The sequence below is a fragment of the Podarcis melisellensis genome, assembly GCF_964234715.1.
Source record: "Podarcis melisellensis genome assembly, chromosome: 10".
Lineage (NCBI taxonomy): Eukaryota > Metazoa > Chordata > Lepidosauria > Squamata > Lacertidae > Podarcis > Podarcis melisellensis.
The window spans coordinates 19,153,253-19,162,396 of NC_138542.1; positions in this window are offsets into that span (position 1 = coordinate 19,153,253).

Here is a 9,144-nt window from a genome sequence, read left to right on the forward strand (position 1 = left end):
GTTTTGTTCTAGATTGTGTACAGTGGTACCTTGGTTCTGAAATGCCTTGGTTCCCAAACCCAGAAAACCCAGAAGTAAGTGTTCCGATTTTCAAACCTTTTTCAGAAGCCGGACTGTCGGCTATTGTTGGAGCCCAACAATATCTGGTGGACCATAGGCTGCCTACCTCTGTTCTAGAAGATAGGGCTGGAAAGAATCAATCCAAGCTAAGCAAACTAAAGGAATTAGATAACAGATAATATATGGAAGTAAGGGAGGTGGGGGCAATTAATAGTGGAAGTGGGGAACAAGGCAGGAAGCAATAAAAGTATATACGGTAGTACCTTGGTTCTCAAACACTTTGGTTTTCAAACTCCAAAAACCCGGAAGTAAGTGTTCCGGTTTTTGAACGCTTTTTGGAAGTTGAACATCCAATGCGGTTGTCGGTTATTGTTTCCGGGGTGCCTGCACCAATCAGAAGGTGTGCCTTGGTTTGCAAACATTTTGGAAGTCAAACGGACTTCCAGAATGGATTAAGTTTAGCGCTTTTGTTTTTGCTATTTATTTTGCGTTTTTGTTTTTGAGGCTTTATCGGTTAATTTGTTTTTGTGACGGTGTGGAACCCAGTGGCATAGCGTGAGGGGCCGGCCGCATTGGGCGCAACATCTGGGGGTTAGGGTTAGGGGGCACAAATCCACGGGTTAGGGGGCACAAATTACTCGCCTTGCCCCGGGTGCTGACAACCCACACTACGCCACTGGTGGAACCCAGTTTAGCTACTGATTGATTGTGTGATTACAGAAATGGATAAAAGTCCCCCATCTAAACAATGACTATCCTCAGTGCAGGTAAGGGGAGAAAAAAAATTAATCACATTTTTAAAATTTTATTTGTCATATTTTATAGTACAGTACATTGATTATGGTCTCATTAGATAGTAAAATTCATGATAAGTTGCTGTTTTAGGGGTTGTTTTTAAAAGTTTGGAACAGATTAATCCGTTTTGTATTACTTTCAATTGGTTTTGGAACGCTTTGGTTTTGGAACGGACTTCCAGAACGGATTAAGTTTGAGAACCAAGGAACCACTGTACAGAGCTTTGTACCTAAGGGGCTTGCCACAGCTTTCAGTTCCTTCCTTCATGTCTTTGTCCAATTTGTATGTATGCATTAGAGGGGAAACTGCAAAATGAATGATACCCAAAAAAATACATGCACTACTACATCAAAATTCATTGTGTTGGTGTTTTAACAATGTGGCTGTGCACTGATAAAACACTACATAAAACATAAATTTTAATGTGACTGTATCCACAGTAGTATCAAGATTCTTCTCTGTGGCATTTCAATAATGTGCATGGACTAATGTGTACATCTGTAAAATACTGTATTAAAAAAATGCATAAAATCATATAAATCAGGCGTTGGGAACCTATGACTTGCCACATATTGTTCCTCCAACTTCCACCAACCCCAGTCAGTGTGGCCAATAATCAAGCATGATGGGACTTCTGGTCCAGCAAAATATACAGGTTCTCCATCCATGACATAAGTACATTTTGCATTGTCATTACATAAGAGCACATCAGTAACGCCGAGCTGAAAAATACACAATGAACTGAAGAAACTGAGAGCTACCTCAAATGGCTGCATTTTCAATTCTTCAATTAATTGTGGAAGTTCTCTGAGGTAAACTGGTGCCCAGGAGGAACGGAACACTGGGTATAATGGAATGGAATCAAACTTGGGGTTCCTTGGGCAAAATGGAGGCACAATAAAGGAACAGAATATGGTCACTCCAGAGATCCCTAGTCCTTGGTGGTATAACCTGGAGAGAGGAGACCGTTATCCCCCTGCAAATAAAATCAGGAGATGCGCACTTCATCTCACTAAAAAGCAAAGATCATTTAAACCATTCAAGTTTTTACAACCTGCTTCTACAAGAATCTACAACCGTTTAGCCTGGGTTTCAAGAAAATCACCCTGTCTTACAGATGCTTCGTCAAAAGTAAGCCCCACTAAATTTTGTAGGTTCAACTCACATTAGTTAGTGGGACACTGAGCATATATTTATGGTTGAAGGCATAAAGCACCATCTACAAAGAATATATATTTGCCAAGGTGCCAGTACTTTGGACTGCTGAAGAGCACAATTCCCCATTCATTTCAGTGAGGTTTGTACCTGAGATGTTCGCAGCGCATCTTGCCTGCTCATTTAAATGATCCTTTCATTCATATTGTAAGTATTCAGGATGCAACCAAGTAGTCATTTTGCTTTGTCGTTTAATGAATGACTCGCCTACCCACATCCCGTTTGAATCTAGATTTACAGCAAATTCTGATCTTTCCCTGAATATCTGATAAGTAGGAAGTTTCGACGACCTTTTGAAATCAGTGCATGCTGTGTCATTTTTAAACCCGGACCCAATTATTAATGCTTCAACCGTAATATAAAAAATCCTAGAAACATATATCTACAATTCAAAATCTTTGAACATTATCAAATTGGATAAACCTAACCCTATGCCTCTAATTCAGAGCACTGTGGGGTGTACTTATATCTTGAAACATTTAAATTAGAAACAACTGGCATTATTTAGCACTGAAGTTTATGTCCAGAGAGGTTTCCTTCAGTTTTTCATAATCCACATTTTTTAATTTATTTGCAAACATTTTCTATGCTGCCAATATATATATATATAAAAAAAACATTTCATGGCTCACACTTTTTAAAAAAAAAATCGTATACTGGCAAAGCTGAGCTTGCAGTCAAATTGTAAGACTGGGGGTGAAATTCTATTAATAAATAGGAGTTTTCAGGAGTTTTAAGCCATTAGCCTCTAAGCACACCCAAAAACCCTTTGCTGTTTATACATATTTATTGACGAAGACAGTGGTACTTACGTCTAGAGAGCCAATCAGGAGAAGAAAACTTGGCAGAACGACATACACTAGCTACTGCATTTTATATTAAAGCCTCGTCGTCCTCCTATTGGGCATGCTGTTAACTAATGAGATACTAACACGATCTGGAGAGGATGGGGCAAATTCATCTACTAGGCCTTGAATAATTGCACAAAATGCAAGATTGTTCTGTTCCAATTAGCACGGTCCTTGTTGTTGCTGTTTTCAAATGCTGAACCGTATAATGAAGAAGAGAGCGCTGGAACACAGCAGATTGGCTAAAGAATGGAAATCAAAGTCATGTGTTTCCCACTTTCAGAGGTAAGTTCAGCATCACCAGGCACCAGAAGGAGTAGAGGGAGAGTTCTTGTTTCCTTCTTCCCTCCCACCTACACTAGGGGCCAAAATTGTGGAAACCTTTTGGAAAAAGTATTTCTGAGGTTTGATGACTCATAACACCACTTTTGGGGAGAGTAATAGCACGAAGTGCAAGTAGATAAATAGGTACCACTCCGGCGGGAAGGTAAACGGCGTTTCCATGCGCTGCTCTGGTTCTCCAGAAGCGGCTTAGTCATGTTGGCCACATGACCCGGAAGCTGTATGCTGGCTCCCTTGGCCAGTAAAGCGAGATGAGCACCGCAACCCCAGAGTCGTCTACGACCCCTTTACCTTTACCTTTTACCATAAAATTTTATATCAATGGAAAGATAATTTAATGAATGTAATGCAATAACCTTTATGAAAGATTATTTATTACGACAGCAGACTAAAGAAACTTGTTAGAAGCAACCCAGCAATAAAACCCAATTAACAGAGGCAATAATTCAATCTTGGTTTCACATTATTACAACTGCAGAACTAAAAAAACTTGGTTCACTCCTTGGGAAGGTGTTGTAAGGCCATCATTAAAGCTACAGGTTACCCAACTAAGTATTAACTGTCATGGTGAGAATTTCTGTATACGTCATTTTTTCTGTGTGTTGCATGTTTATTCTTTAGGACCGTTGTTGTCATAAATAATCAAAGTTATTGCATTACATTCTTCATTAAATCATCTTTCCATTGATATGTAATTTTATGGTATTACTCCAAAAAAAGTGGTGTTATGAGCCATCAAACCTCAGAAATACACTTTTTCCAAAAGGTTTCCACAATTTTGACCACTAGCGTAACAGCTGCTATCAAGACAACAGCCATTATCATGAAACTGGCCTTCACAGTATGCCAAGGTCAACATTGGCAGACACAGGGGCTGGGAGACTAGGAGAGAGGACTTACCATCCTTGCCGTTCTGCAGCCCATCTAGTCCAGATTTCTCTTCTCGTGGTGACCAACCAGATGTCTATGGGAATCTCTTGAGAAGGATGTGAGTGCAACAGCATTCTCCTCACTTGTAACTCCCAGTAACTAAGTGGAATTCAGAGGCACACTGTCTCCAACTGTGGAGGGAGAACAAGGCTAGTAGACACCAATACAGTCATACCTCGGAAGTAGAATGGAATCGGTTCCGGAAGTCCGTTCAACTTCCAAAATGTTTGAAAACCAAGGCACAGCTTCCGATTGGCTGCAGGAAGCTCCTGCAGCCAATCAGAAGCCACAGAAGCCGTGTCAGACATTCAGGTTCCAAAGAATGTTCACAAACTGGAACACTCACTTCCGGGTTTGCGACGTTCGGGAGCCAAAACGTTCGACTCACAAGGCGTTTGGGATCCAAGTTACAATTGTAGACATATTCTCCATTACTTTATCTAAGAACTACAGGTCCCATGTGGCATTGTCCGAGCACATCAATGCCTAAGTGACATTATGGGAATGAGCCTGCTGATGTGCCCCATTTTTTAAAAAAAATATCCAGTTTTTACATTAGCACGTTATTACATTTCCTTTCAATTTTTAGCTTGTCTTGAAAGTTTTATTTATCGTACATGACACTTTTATTTATTTTATGTAATCAATGGATAGGATGGATCTACATGGTGGGGGGCATAAATAAGGCATAAATTACATTTTTATAAGAAAAGAAAAAAACGCTATGTAAAATCGCATAGAAAAGTTTTGTGCTCTACAGCGCCCTCTGGTGTTGAATGTTTATAACACATTTAAAACGCTATTTTTGGACTAATGTAGCTGAGGCCATAGACCACCTCCTTTATTTCAAAATGGGTTGTAATTAAGAGGGCCAAAACTCTAAAGCATACATTAAAGCACAACACAGACCTACAAATAACGAATATCCAAACTAAAGAACTTTAAAAACACTGTAAATCCTGAGCAACACAAGGCAACAATTAACAGTTGGGAAATGCCTGGTCCAAAGAAAGAAGCTTTTTTCATAAGTTTTTGAAATCCAGAAAGATTGCAGGATTGAGCAGAGAGGAACTGGAGGTCTCCATTCAAGGAAAGTGGACGGAATTAATGGACCTAACTTAGTAGTGTTTTCATTAATTTCAATGAGTAAAACTTTGTACCAAGAATCATTCCACCCTTTTAAAAATACACCTGAATGATATTCCAGCTGCACACAAAAACAACAACAAATGTACACATGAAACTAGAATGTGTAAAGAACTAGGAGGGGGGAAGGATTTTAATTCACAATGTTGTTGTTTCCATCTGTTATGTACATAAACAAATGATCATTATTCTATGGTCTGTCTGCATCTCAGGTTAAGTTCTGGATTTTTAATATATATATTTTTAGATAAATGAATTAGCCAAGTTGCTGTTTCAAAATACTGTAATGTTCAAAAATATTATGTCAGGATGAGAAGAAAGGGTAGAACGGTTGTCAGGGTCAAATGCCTGTTTTGTCCTTTATACATTGTTGTTCTTGTTACACTTGAAATGTTCTTTCTTACCTGAAAAAAAATGACATAGAAACAATTATTTTAAAAATGAATAAATATGTCACCACCATTTTAATACTTCATTCACAAACCATGAAATGGGAGTGGCTTTGACATTTTTCAGGGCACAAACCTGGGGTGAAAGCTGAAATAATGATTCAAGGGTGCCTTAAAAACGCTCCTCTGGGACTCCACCTGCAGCTGCCATTTTTCCCCCAGAAGTCACTTGGGAATGGCATTCCATGAGCACATAGCATCATTCCCATGGTGTGTGGGTGTGGGTGTGTAAATGTGGGTCATGAGATATTAAGAGATGGTCTGAGGGCACCTTTGAATACCGGCACTCAACCCAAATTGGAAGTAGAAAGTTCCCACAGTTGGAAATATATATACAGTGGTACCTCGGGTTACAGACACTTCAGGTTACATACGCTTCAGGTTACAGACTCCACTAACCCAGAAATAGTACCTCGGGTTAAGAACCTTGGTTCAGGATGAGAACAGAAATCGTGCTCTGGCTGTGCGGCAGCAGCGGGAGGCCCCATTAGCTGGTGCTTCAAGTTAAGAACAGTTTCAGGTTAAGAACGGACCTCCGGAATGAATTAAGTACATAACCAGAGGTACTAATAAAGCTGTATTCGACGGATGAAAGTATATGGTGTTTGACATGATTGAGAATTGTGGACTCAGGGACAGAGAAGGAGAGGCAGGACTGAGATTTGGCGATATGCTTCAGAGATCCAGACCGTGGGGAGCTCCGAAAAATTAATAATTATAATTTGGACTATAATTTGGTCTTTTTATTTTAATTGGAGTATTATGATTGGATATATTAATTGGATGTTTTTTATTGGAAAATAAATAAAAATGACTAAAAAAAAAAGGAAGTGGAAAGTTCCCCTAGAAATTTAGGACACCTAAGTCAAAACTATTTTACAGCTGCCATGCTCCATATTATTAAAAAAAGGCTTGTGACTACTAAAGTAGCTTAAATAGATTCTAAATTGACGAAAACACCTAAATACACAAACATGTTTTGCTATGGAGTTAAACCATTAGAACCAGTGACTGTGGCATTGCAGTCAGATGGGTGGCATATACTACATCATCATCATCATTATTATTCAGACCCAGGTCCCAATTTGGCACTCCAGTCCTCTCTGTCCAGCCCTCCCGACTCTCCCTAGGTCACACCCTCGCTGACTCAGCTGTGAGCCCTCAAGTGCTTTTGTCTGTATGTGATCATTCATCTTCTTTGGATAAGGGATGGAGAGATATGCCTGCATGTAGAAACATCTGGCTTTGCAGAGCCAGGATGCAACCCACAATACGAAGGTACAGATTACATTCATTGCCCTGCTCACCTTTACCTCAGGCTCCACCCGGGTGGTGCTGTGGGTTAAACCACAGAGCCTAGGGCTTGCCGATCAGAAGGTCGCGGTTAGAATCCCCATGATGGGGTGAGCTCCCATTGCTCTGCCCCTGCTCCTGCCAACCTAGAGGTCGAAAGCACGTCAAAGTGCAAGTAGATAAATAGGTACCGCTCTGGCAGGAAGGTAAACGGCGTTTCCGTGCACTGCTCTGGGTCACCAGAAACGGCTTAGTCATGCTGGCCACATGACCCGGAAGCTGTACGCTGGCTCCCTCAGCCAATAAAGTGAGATGAGCGCCACAACTCCAGAGTGGGCCACGACTGGACCTAATGGTCAGGGGTCCCTTTACCTTTACCTTATGCCCATCACTGAAATGCGGCCCTCGTAAGATTTCCAATGGGGGAATGTGGCCCTCGAGCTGAAAAGGGGTTCTCCACTCCTGCTTCGGAGAGCAATTTTCAGTTTGCAAAAACATTTGAAAGAGTACGGTCAATTCCAGTGTTTGGCCTCACATTTAGATGCGTAGCATGTGTTTGTTTTTTTCAGGAACACAACGAGGCAGTCGTCGTAGTTTAAATTTTAATTGTAGCTAAGCTAAATGAAGTGCACTGAGTCATTTAAACAATCATAGAATATGCAATTATATTTTCCACAACAGACAGGAATCCTGTCTTTTCCACATAGGAAAGGAATGTTGATTGGTGAGATTCCTGTTAAGACTGGGTTGACTGTTTTGACAGCGCGGCCAGATTAAAGTACAGACAGCACTCTATATAGGCAATGTTCCTTGCAACAGAAAAGCTCAGGTGGATTAATAAAAGGGATCGTCTCAGGGATGAAACAGTTTCATACCCTATCAGTCTATGGTCATGACCCATACATTATGTAATAGTATCAGTGGTTTCAAATTTCAGTGGTACCTCCCTATGCCCTTCTTTATTCAGTGTGAGGTAAACAGATAACATTATCAGAATGGAAAAATCTGTCCATTTTAGTCCTCTAAGTTTCTCATTTTTCTCCAGTCTTAAATTCAGATCTCCACTGTGTACAATAAATAAATAAAAATCCCTCTGAAAATGAGCATTTTGGTGTGAATTTCTCCTAACAAACACATTTTGTTTGCAGTTTTGACTAGTATACAAAGCAATTTCCCTGAATATAATGCATTTCGGTATGTTATTTTTCACTGTGCATTTTTGTACACATTTTTGTACAACTGCATTACAAAATTCAGAGAAGTGTGAATTTCAATTCTCATATTCATTCAAGAAGTATACATCAGGTAGTTTCTCATTTAAATGCAAAAAAAAGAGAAAATCTTCTCCATCCTTATTTATGAATGATGTATCATACACATTATTCATAAACATTATATTCAGATGACAGAATAATCATGCCTATCCACCCTCATACTGATATCCGATTGCTAATAAGAACAAAATTATTCACTTCCCTAAATACCAAGGAGTGTCCTTATGCTCTAACAACCTTCAGTGCCAAGTCAACCACAGGGAGGATTCCAAACAATACAAAGCTGGTTGCAAAATATAATAAACATCAGTCTTGAAGGAAATGAAGCAGCCCTGTTTAGGGAACTTTTTAATGTTCTATGTTTTATTGTGTTTTTCATATATTCTGTTGGGAGCCACCCTGAGTGGTTGGGGAAACCCAGCCAGATGGGTGGGGTATAAATAATAAATTGTTTTTATAATTATTATAAATGTTCTCTTCAGTTTGGAGAGCAAAAATGTATTGTGAGTGAGGCTTCCCCTAATTGTGTGAGGTTCCACATGATGACTGACGTGTTCAAATCAGAAGCGGGAGTGGTAATAGCAAAACTGAAACAACATCAGTGGTTTTGACTTAGCCCTGCTTCTTACAAAATGGTGGCCAGCTTGTATCTTTCGGCTGGGAAGCCTGACATCACACACATATTTATACTTTTTGTTTTAGAACGTTGTTTGCCTACGTTGTTTGCTGGATTGGCGGCAGTATGGGCAGCTTCCCTGCACAGGGCACAAAACTTGAGGGGGTCACAAAATG